Below are 12,365 nucleotides of genomic sequence, written 5' to 3'. Positions count from 1 at the left end.
TATTCTCTCTATCATAACAAGTAAACTAAATGTGTTAATACTACAATATGAATCTGAAGAAATAGTTTGATAATGTAGGTGCAAGCTAATAATTTGTATTTCGCGATAGAATCTACGACTGTTGTATCAACTTCGTAGAAATAAAGCGCCAGGTCAGTCAGTGCTGATGGGGTTCTATGCACTCTCTACTTTCACTTCACATTTATTTGCTCTGATGTTGTTTGGGCAAGTACTGATCCAAACCTCGGAATCACTGTGTTTGGAATACCATGGAATTCCGTCATGGAATGGTACAAATGAACAACCTTTGTTTCCAGTTTGACGTTGAGATGAATGTGGATTCACGCCGTGTTGCGAAACTCAACTAGCACAGCTCTACAGGGTAAACACGTTTACTTCTTTATAAACTACTTACAAAATCTGGGACCCGTGAAGGTCCCGGGTTAGAATTGGTCTTCAGCAACCCATGCGTGTTGTAAGAGGCGACTATGCTTGTCATAAGAGGCGACTAACGGGATCGGGTGGTCAGGCTCGCTGACTTGGTTGACACATGTCATCGGTTCCCAATTGCGCAGATCGATGCTCATGCTGTTGATCACTGGGTTGTCTGGTCCAGACTCGATTATTTACAGACCGCCGCCATATAGCTGGAATATTGCTGAGTGCGGCGTGAAACTAAACTCACTCACTCACTCACTCACAAAATCTGGAAATCGAACAGCAAATATATTCTTTTTGGCGTTTTTGTATGTGTTTTTCATTAACCAGAAGAGGAATTAACTGGAAACGTCTACACCATTCCTTTAATAAGGTCTTCGCAAGGATTGTAATAATAATCCATAATTTATTGATTCTCCACTGGCTGTTTTCATATTGATGTTTTCAAGTGTGTTAATGTTTCTTTTGTAAAGACGTCATGACGTTAAGTGTGTATGTCCCGGAGGTAATAAGTGACATCTTCAGCGAGAGAAGGATAGTTCTGAGAGGTAATAATAAGACACATTGTTGACGGTGTTTGGAGAGTTACCAGCAGCAGCCTTGACGATTGCATTCAGTGACAGGCAATGGTGTTTCTACAGTCAGTGAACATTTTGGAAATATGTGTCGTTTTACTTCATATTCTGTATCCATGTGTGTACAATATGGACACTTGCACCAATGTGACATTCCACTGGAGGCCTGAGATGGATGATCTGGTGTTTACCGGGAGCCTGATAGAAGAGATGAACCAGGTGGACATGAGGGCTGAATGCTTTTCTCGGTGTCAGTGGCGGGTTTTGTGTAACCTGGTCTTGTACAACCCTCTCACCAAAACGTGTAGACTCCACTCAGAAGCTTTTGACCAAACCAGTGATGGTATGTTCGAGAGTGGGTGGCAGTATTATGGGGGTGAGTTTTTATTTCACGAGAAATAGTTATAGTATGGTAAATAATGATAATCTTTATAGTAGAGTGACCCACTTTCGTCGGCAACAAAAAAGGCACCACTTCTCCATATGTATATGAATGACCATTATATTTTATTCTGATACATAAGTGGCACCGTCTTTGGAGTCTAAGTACAAGGAAGCATGCGGTGATCTACATATATGATGCCCAGATATGTTTGTTTTAGCATCGACTTTGACTTTTGTCGAAAATGCGTTGCATTTTCAGTATGTTGGGATTTTGTAGATTTAAGAACACATTATTTTATACTTCACTCAGCTTGTAGATCACCTCATATTCTTGTTTCATCACAGACTGCCGTCTTATGGCGTGTTGCGTCAGGCCACAGACATTTACATTGTAAATAACATTACTACCAGACGTCCAAGTACCAAAGTCATTAACATTTGTGCCTCCAATGGTTAAGTCATAAACGCCAGTCTACTCTACTCTTGGGTTTCTAACAGGTATATCTAACACACTTGCATGCATGTAGAGTCGGAGAGGTCGGTGGGTGTTCTAACGGGTATAACTACGAGGGACGTTCAAATAGTAGTCAGCCTCACCTAGAATATTGTGGCAGGTATGAAGTCATGTAAGGTTTGGTTCGTTTGAAGTTGTCATTGTTTATAGTTTTAACGCAAGCAGTATCATTTTTAAGCGTTAGTCTATGGTTATTTTTAGATCTTGCCTAGTCCATTACGGGTATAAGGGGTGTCAAGAGATTGTGTCATCGCTTGTGTTGTGCCCTTTGACTTGCTTGGCCCCTTGTGTTGATTGGTTCTTTTAAAACACTAAACATTACTTGCACGTCAGCCATTGCACTTCACTTCAATCCGATCGCAGTTCAGAGCATAAAACAACTAACACGTCCGATCTAAAGGTAGGAACAATATTTCAAGTATTTTATATATGTTGTAGTAAATAACAATGTTATTAGTGCTAATTAAATGTTCTTCATGATAATAAAATAGGTTAGAGTATATTTGTGCAATTGTAAATATTATGCCAAGGTAAGTAGACAATCTTGCAGTGATATAGTAAATAACGATCATGCTTAAAACTATGATACTTTGTTTATTTGAATGATGTTTATGCATAGGTTATTTATTGTGCATTATAACCATAGCGCACTTGGTTTGCATTGTACTTACGATGCAGAATGATTGAATGTGTGATTGATTTTGGGTATGACCTAATGTGGCTTACACATAGTTACGTCAGTACCGAACCATAGCTATTGATTGTTGTGATTTGTATACATACATATTTAGAATATTGAGACTTTGGTTTGCTTTGTTCTTGTAGCAGCAGTATATTCCTCTTGGAGGCGTGGCTCTTCTACACCCCAGTGTCACGCACAGGGTATGAACGTTATCATTGTGTCATATGTATAAAGTTATTATGTTATTCACATAGTTGATGGATTTTATGTATTATGTACAAACACGTTCACCATAATGTGTACGTTGGTACGACGTATTTGAAACGTTATTCTAATACCAAGGAGTTACCGTTCTTGGTGGTTCAGTCAACGTGTTAATGGCTATGTACCTATTACCACAACAACATTATATAATGTGCACCTGTTGACATTAATTGATATTACACTCATTTCTAATGTTAGAAATGATATAAGAGATTCAATGATTGTATATATTTATCTATATTTACATGTTTGCCCTTAACTTGGCACTTATTTTGTAAACATGTGTTTCAGGGTGTCTGTCAATAAAGAATAGATCTCACAACCCGTAATCAGTGTCTGGTCCTCAGTATTCCCATTCACGTCCCGGTTACATAATGGAGCCCCAGTGAGGATCTTTGCAGACTATTGATGACAGAGCCACCACAGGTTGAGAAGGATGAAGCATTGCCTGCATCTTGCTGTTCGTTGAACCGGTCAGTGCACAGGTTTCATTTACAGGACTGATTGTAACACCAGTGCTGGGACTTGTTCTGTGATTACCTCGGACATATGAGACTTGAGCTGACTTGAGCTGAGTCTGGAGACTTGTGTGTCATAAGCGTGTGCTCATGAGTTCTGACTTTATTGAACTGTGCATTATGTGCGTCACGTGACTTACTTGATGTGATATATTTACCTGACCCAATACCTCTTGGTTTGAATTTACTTAACTTTGTCCAAGTACTTGCCACAATAAAGACCTTATTGTCATCCATCATATGCCATAGAGCAATTGTACTTACATTATGAAGCAGTGGGTGTTGATTCAATTCCTTTAGTTAAGGGCCGGCCATAGTTTGTGTGTGTTCTCTTGACTCCGTTGGTACCAACCTGTTTAGTTAGTTTGTGGATCCACACATTGAATTTTAACTTAGATCATTTCAGTCAGTATAATTTAGATATTTTATTTGTACAATTACTGGCTTTGCTTGATTAGTTATTTCTTAGCATCAGATCATATTTCAGGTCCGCATGTAAGTGTGAGAGTGTGATCTTTACTTTTCAGCTCTACCCTATAGATTAATTTGGTGACATCTAAACTTAGATAAACTTTAATTAGGGACTTAAACCCAGTGATACTTGTACCACAGTGACGCCTTACATCTACACTGCACTAGATTGCACTGCACTGTAACCATACTGTTTACTAATTCCAATGTTTCCCCCATCTATCCGTTTATCGTGCAGGTAGACTGTTGTATATGCTGATATGCTGGTGATTGAATTCACACTCCCGCTTGTTTGTCCTGTCGAACTCTAAATTGCATAACCTGTCAATCATTACTTAGTTGTGTAGTTATTGTTCAGGTTTTGGGCTTGAATAATTGTTTCGAAGGTTTATTGTTGCTGGTAATCTTGTATGACGTTTCTTTAAAGAAACAAAACAACTTAGTTACCAACTCCAATAGGACTCTGTTCTTTTCTCATTCTTTTCAACTCATACTTTGGCCAAATATCTTAGCCAATTACCCATTCATTCTTGTATTCTGATTATACCTGATTGAACTAGTTCAGGATTTCACTTGCCTTTGACGGTGCAGCTTGGTATCCAGTGGGGATCAATCGGTTTATTGCGAGTTAAGCATATTTAGTTACACGTTCACAGTGTCAACTTTGTGTCAACTTCTAGTTCATTTCCCCTCTATATCTCTACAACAATGGAGCTTGATAAGGATGGATTGAAAAGTCTACTAACAGTGTTTGAGAAGATGGGAATGTCTCCCAAAGTCGACACAGGGGAGGACTTTAAACAATGGATTCATGGAATGGCACAACAGGAAGGGCCCTTGATTAAACTGGAGGAAGGAACAGCCCACAAGATACCTACTGGGAACAATGATCCCACAGATCCTGGGACAAGCTCAACTACAAGTTACCATCACTTCCCTAGGCTTCCCATATTTAGTGGAGAGACAGACAAGGATACTACATATGATTTGTGGAGATATGAAGTTGACTGTCTTCTACAGTCAAAGACTCATACACGTGAAGTTGTCTTACAAGCTATCAGGAAATCTCTCAAAGGAGAAGCAGCTTTAATATCCATGAAACTAGGCCATAAAGCAAGCACAGAGGATATATTAGCTAAAATCAGGAGTGCATTCGGTACACTTAGGAGGAAGGAGAGTCTTATGTCACAGTTTTATGGTGCATCTCAGAAGGAAGATGAGGATGTGTCGGCATGGGATGTCAGCCTTGAGAACCTTATGTATCAGATATCAGAGCAGCCACTTAACCTTGGACGAACAGGATGAGATGCTTCGAGCAAAATGTGGGATGGGCTCAAACCTGGATTGAAAAGCTTGGCTGCGCACAAATATGAGGTCATTTCTAATTTCGATGAACTACGCCTTTGTTCAAGCGAGAAGTGGAATTTGACCTTAACAGAAACAAGCCCACGGCAGAGAAAAAAGTCAGCTACAGCTAAAATGGCTTTCACTTCCAGATAGTGCTGAGGCAGCTTCAAAGCAAGAAGTTCTTGACTTGAAGGAAATGGTGAAGGAAATAAGAGCAGAGATTGCAGAGCTCAGGTGCCAACATCAGGGTCAAGTTTACCAGCACCAGGTTTCAACTCCGCCATCCCAAGTACACCCCAGTTTCTCAAACCCCCAGAGTCAATCATCCCCACAGACCTGAGAGAAAAGTATCAAGTGGAGGCAAAGGAAAATCTCCAGCATACACTGGTTCACAATCCAAGCCATTTCTTTCTACACATCCAGGTTTTGATGTCACCAATGAACAGCCATATGGAACTGACCTACAAGCATCAGGGATGCATCCTTATTCAACACAAGGAACAACTGGATATGTCTCTCCACCAGAGAGAGGGACACTGTGGAACAACACTAATGAAGAGTTGCCTAGATGTTTTAGGTGTGGTTACCCAGGTCATATTGCTCGGGGATGCAGAGTGAGACTTGATCACCTACGTCATCCTTTAAACTGGCCCAGGCCTATGGGAAGGGGCTGCCCTTAGGTTGTTCATCACGCCCTACAGTACCAGATGGATTAGTTGGAAACAGTAATGAAGTTGAGATTGTAATTGAAGGAGTGCCCGTACAAGCATTAGTGGACACAGGAGCTACTGTGTCAATTGTCTCTGAGACCTTTTACAAATCTCATTTGCAGCACATTGCGCTTGAACCCATTGGAGATATTTTGGACATCGAATGTGCTGGTGGTCAGTCACTTCCATATCAGGGATATATACAAGTTAATATTATCCTTACAGGTGGAGGTATCAGCCCTCAAAATCCTGTCTCCAGTCTACTCTTGGTTGTTCCTGAAACAAGGTATAATGCACGTGTCCCTGCCTTGCTGGGTACCAATGTTTTGCAATGTCTTTTGGATGAATGTAGGCAACTCCATGGACCAAAATTCCTACAGAGGGCAGATTTACATACACCTTGGTACTTGGCCTACAGAAGCATTGCACTCAGAGAGAAAGAGTTAGTACGCAATGGATGGCGTCTTGGTTTAGTCAGGAGCACTGAGACTCAGAATATGATCATTCCTCCAAATAGTAATGTTATCATAAAGGGTCGGATCACGAAGGGATTGACATCGCCAGGAATTTGTGCACTTCTTCAGCCTACCCACAGGTCATCACTACCGGCAGATATTGATGTTGCTCCAACACTCATCACTTACAATAGTTCAAGGCCAGAGATTGTAAATGTACACATCTCAAATGTGACCACGCAGACCTTATGTATACCTCCAAAGGCTCTTCTCTGTGAACTTCAACCAGTAACCATACATGATTCACCCAAATGCCTACCTGTTGAAGCAGATGTGTTATTGGATCAGATAGATATTGATAAGGAAGGATTATCAGAGGAGGAGATTAAACATGGACTGGATATGATCATGAGATTTCAGGATATATTTTCAAAGAATGAGGAGGATATTGGACAATCTTCAATGGTTCATCATCGAATAGAACTCACGGATAATAGACCATTCAAACAGCGGCATCGGCGCATACCTCCTGCTATGTATGAGGAAGTTCGCAGTCACCTACAACAGCTCTTATCTGCTGGGTTATTAGGAAATCGCACAGCCCTTGGGCTTCCAACATTGTACTGGTTCGCAAACGGGACGGTCGACTAAGGATGTGTGTTGATTATCGCCAGCTGAATAAGCGTACCATCAAGGACTCATACGCTTTGCGAGGATTGAAGAGCTATTGGATTGTCTTGGTGGTATGAAGTACTTTTCAGTACTAGATATGAAGAGCGGGTACCACCAAGTTGAAATCGAGGAAGACCACAAGTCTCGTTACAGCATTTACCATTGGACCGCTTCGGGTTCTTTGAATACAACAGAATGCCATTTGGATTATCAAACGCGCTACCGGCTACCTATCAGCGACTCATGGAAGAATGCCTGGGGTCTCCATCTCAAAATATGCCTCATCTACCTCGATGACCTTATCATATTTTCCAGGACCTATGAGGAACACCTTGAGAGGCTACAACTTGTTTTTCGTCGTCTCAAAGAATGTGGCTTAAAGCTTGCCCCAAAGAAATGTAAATTTTTAAGCGAAAGGTTCGATATGTAGGGTATATCGTATCTGAAGCTGGGATTGAAGCTGATCCGGACAAGATTGACAAGATAAGACATTGGCCAACACCTTCTAATCCAGAGGAAGTCAGAAGATTTCTTGGATTTGGAGGTTACTATCGCAAATTCATCAAGGACTTTTCAAAGATTTCAAGGCCTCTCTCTGAGCTTATGCCCAAATCTGCTTCGAAGAAATCTAGACAACCATCCAAGGATCAAGACTGGATCTGGGGCCCAAAACAGGAAGAAGCATTCAGTGAGTTAAAGCACCGCCTGTGTTCCCCTCCTGTACTAGGCTATGCAGACTATTCACAACCCTTTGAACTCCATACTGATGCAAGTACACATGGGTTGGGTGCAGTGTTGTATCAGCTCCAGAATGGCAATCTGCGTGTCATTGCCTATGCAAGTAGAGCATTAGGACGTTCTGAGAGGAACTATTCAGCACATAAACTTGAGTTTTTGTGTTTGAAATGGTCCATCTCAGAAAAGTTCCATGACTATTTGTATGGGCATGATTTTGTTGTGTTCACTGATAACAACCCTTTAACCTATGTACTTACCAGTGCTCGACTCGATGCAACTGGGCATAGGTGGTTGGCTGCACTAGCAAACTACAACTTCAGTATCAAGTACCGTCCAGGAAAGGCTAATATTGATGCGGACGCATTATCTCGCTACCAGATCATCAGGATTATGTTGAAGATGAGCAAATATCTCAGGAATCTGTGAGAGCCATTTGTGATACCATCCATGTCTCAAGTTTGGTTGAAAGTCTGTGCTTCTCTATGAATACAATTGAAGAGGATACGGAGCTTGAGGATGATCAGTGCGAGCTGAATGCAAGGGAATGGAGGAGAGCTCAAGCCAAAGATTCATCTCTTCGGATAATCCTAGAACACTTGAGAAATGGCACATCTCCAAATAGGATGCAGTACATCAATGATCCTGAAGTGAAATCATTATTGAAATGCGTTATCCAATTCCAAATGAAGAGGGGAGTTCTCTATAGAATTACCACTGTAGATGGAGAAGACCGAGAACAGTTGGTTCTACCGATGAAATGTCGCACTGCAGCACTCGCAGTTTACATGACAACGTTGGACATCCAGGTAGAGATAGAACTTTAGCACTTTTGAGGGATAGATTCTACTGGCCTGCGATGTCAAATGATGTTGAAGCACACTTGCAAAATTGTGAACGCTGTCTTGAAGGAAAACACCAACAAGCCGAGCTCCAATGGTAAACATCCAGACATCAGCACCTTTGGAACTTGTATGTATGGATTTCTTGACGTTGGAACCATCAAAAGGTGGATTGGAGCATGTTCTAGTTGTAACTGATCACTTTACCAGATATGCCCAAGCATATCCAGCAAGAAACATGTCAGCCAAAACAACTGCTGAAACTTTCTTCACAAATTTTGTCATTCACTATGGACTACCAAGGAGGATACATTCAGATCAAGGAGCTAATTTCACTGGTAAAGTGATGCAGGAACTGTGCCAACTGTTGAAAATTGAGAAGTCCCAAACCACGCCATTACCATCCCATGGGCAATGGTATGTCGCGAAGCCTTCAATCGAACACTCTGTAACATGCTAGGCACTCTGGATCCCGACCAGAAAAGGAATTGGAAAGCCCATATAGGTCCCTTGGTACATGCCTACAATTGTGTAAGACATGAGACAACATCAGCATCTCCATTCTTTTTGATGTTCGGAAGACTCCCCTAGATTACCTGTCGATTTGGCTTTTGGATTGGACATAGAGCCAGGAAAATCCAGATCTATTTCTGAATACACCAAGTCCCTCAGGGAACGTTTGAAGCAAGCATATGAATTGGCATCTGCATCAGCAAAGAAGGCTCAGTCCAAACAGAAATCAAATTACGATCAAAGAGCTCGCGTGCTGCAACACTCGAGGTCGGAGATAGAGTCCTTGTAAAATTGTAGCCTTTGCGGGACGACACAAGCTGGCTAACAAATGGGAAGATGACGTGTATATTGTTGTGAATCAACCTAATCCATCTATTCCTGTTTTCACAGTTGTGCAAGAAAATTGCGAGGAAGGAAGAAGACACTTCATCGAAATCTTCTGTTGCCTGTTGGCTACATTCCTAACTTGGAACCACCTGTTCCAACACCAAGACGAGTAACCCCAACGCCCAGACAAGTGATCCCAACACCCCGGAAAAGATCATCAACATCCCTGAAAGCCACATCAGAGATATCGCACAAGGATGATGAAAGTTCTTCAGATGGACAAGACTCGGACATTTACTCCTATTCATATCATGCTCCAGTGTTCACTGATTCATCAGTGGATGGGCCAGCTGAAGTACAGACAGCGAGGGTAGGAAATGATGAAGCTATTGCTGTCCATGATGAGAGGGAGGAAGTAACGTCTGAAGATACTGGTCAGCCGGATCAGACATCAGCTGCAGGTGGCGATTTCAGAAATGAAGTATCTGATGAAGAGAATAATCAGCCAGCAGAAAGGGAAATGCCAACTCCAGTTCCACGACGCTCAGGCCGAACCCGAGTTCAACCGAGATGGATGCGGGAGTGGGGAGTATGTTCTCTCTCTGCGGTAGCTACACCAGACTGGTTGGTGAGAGCGGATTATCTCAATTCTCTTGCCTCTGGGGCAATGTTTGCTCACCAGCCAGAGAAGCTAACTGAGGCTATTCTGGGTGTTGTCACTGGTAAATTATAATGATGGGGACATCATTTGTTGGGGAGGGGAAGTGTGTGGCAGGTATGAAGTCATGTAAGGTTTGGTTCGTTTGAAGTTGTCATTGTTTATAGTTTTAACGCAAGCAGTATCATTTTTAAGCGTTAGTCTATGGTTATTTTTAGATCTTGCCTAGTCCATTACGGGTATAAGGGGTGTCAAGAGATTGTGTCATCGCTTGTGTTGTGCCCTTTGACTTGCTTGGCCCCTTGTGTTGATTGGTTCTTTTAAAACACTAAACATTACTTGCACGTCAGCCATTGCACTTCACTTCAATCCGATCGCAGTTCAGAGCATAAAACAACTAACACGTCCGATCTAAAGGTAGGAACAATATTTCAAGTATTTTATATATGTTGTAGTAAATAACAATGTTATTAGTGCTAATTAAATGTTCTTCATGATAATAAAATAGGTTAGAGTATATTTGTGCAATTGTAAATATTATGCCAAGGTAAGTAGACAATCTTGCAGTGATATAGTAAATAACGATCATGCTTAAAACTATGATACTTTGTTTATTTGAATGATGTTTATGCATAGGTTATTTATTGTGCATTATAACCATAGCGCACTTGGTTTGCATTGTACTTACGATGCAGAATGATTGAATGTGTGATTGATTTTGGGTATGACCTAATGTGGCTTACACATAGTTACGTCAGTACCGAACCATAGCTATTGATTGTTGTGATTTGTATACATACATATTTAGAATATTGAGACTTTGGTTTGCTTGTTCTTGTAGCAGCAGTATATTCCTCTTGGAGGCGTGGCTCTTCTACACCCCAGTGTCACGCACAGGGTATGAACGTTATCATTGTGTCATATGTATAAAGTTATTATGTTATTCACATAGTTGATGGATTTTATGTATTATGTACAAACACGTTCACCATAATGTGTACGTTGGTACGACGTATTTGAAACGTTATTCTAATACCAAGGAGTTACCGTTCTTGGTGGTTCAGTCAACGTGTTAATGGCTATGTACCTATTACCACAACAACATTATATAATGTGCACCTGTTGACATTAATTGATATTACACTCATTTCTAATGTTAGAAATGATATAAGAGATTCAATGATTGTATATATTTATCTATATTTACATGTTTGCCCTTAACTTGGCACTTATTTTGTAAACATGTGTTTCAGGGTGTCTGTCAATAAAGAATAGATCTCACAACCCGTAATCAGTGTCTGGTCCTCAGTATTCCCATTCACGTCCCGGTTACAATATGATACAAATGCAGCTGTTTTTATGTTTTTATTTTTCTACATATTATCTATCAGCCTCAAGCAAATTGGTTTTGCTATGCTGCAGCCTCACGATCCCCATTTTATGAGACTTTGTATATTGGCTTGGTACTCCGTAAAAAACGTAAAATCTGCAATAAAATGCATCACTAACTTCAGGAAACAAAATATGCTATGTTTGAGATTGGTAGAAGTCGGCTAGAATCAAACTTAGATATTAAACTGCACAAAAAAGCAATTTCAAAACTACAATCGCTTGTTCAAAGGACTTCCCATTCTGTTTACTGAAAGAACTCGAGAAAGAAATGAAGGATTTTGTTCAAATTGGTACCAAGGTTTACTGACTGTAGATTGGAGATTTACCGACATCACTTGAATTCAGTGACCTTGAGGTCATTTTAAAGGTCACAGCGAAGGTGTAACAGTTTTGCACATGCCAAGCTTGGTAGCCGCGAACACAGGAAAGTATTAATAGATTTTGATCCAATTATATATCAAGGTGTATTGGCGGGATTCCCTCAACACCAATTGATTGGGAAACTTTTGCTCATTTTAAGTTCACAGTGAAAAGCGAGAATACAAGACAGAATTAATATGTTTTGCTTAAAGGTAGTACCAAGATGCGTTGGGAGTATCGTCTAACGCCAGTCGAATTCAGTGACCTTCGGATTATTTTCAAGGTCACAGCGAGTATTCTTGCGATACCTCCAAACCTAATGGATGGAATTTGTTCGCATTTTGTATCAAGGCATCAGATGACAGTTTCGGTAACGTTTACATAATTTTCAGCATCAGAAAGAGGATAATTGCGACATTCAGACATTCGACATGTGGCGGGGGTAATAGCTATGTTTGTGACAAACGCTTTGTCATTACTAATTTTCACATTTTTGTTAGCATATGGT

General features: G+C 40.8%; 2 long non-coding RNA genes across 2 annotated transcripts; both read left to right on the top strand.

Annotated features, from left to right (window-relative positions):
* Positions 1 to 2,025: 2,025 nt before the first annotated feature.
* On the top strand, positions 2,026 to 3,186 carry LOC124255922. Its single transcript, XR_006892791.1, has 2 exons — positions 2,026 to 2,311; positions 3,149 to 3,186. It is a non-coding gene; the product is annotated as an uncharacterized LOC124255922 (long non-coding RNA).
* A 6,865-nt stretch (positions 3,187 to 10,051) lies between these two features.
* On the top strand, positions 10,052 to 11,396 carry LOC124255921. Its single transcript, XR_006892790.1, has 2 exons — positions 10,052 to 10,522; positions 11,359 to 11,396. It is a non-coding gene; the product is annotated as an uncharacterized LOC124255921 (long non-coding RNA).
* Positions 11,397 to 12,365: the final 969 nt, after the last annotated feature.

Source organism: Haliotis rubra, unplaced genomic scaffold (genome assembly GCF_003918875.1).
Source record: "Haliotis rubra isolate DU_JTF1 unplaced genomic scaffold, ASM391887v1 Scf612, whole genome shotgun sequence".
NCBI classification, from domain to species: Eukaryota; Metazoa; Mollusca; class Gastropoda; order Lepetellida; family Haliotidae; genus Haliotis; species Haliotis rubra.
This window is presented reverse-complemented; position numbering and strand designations above follow the sequence as displayed.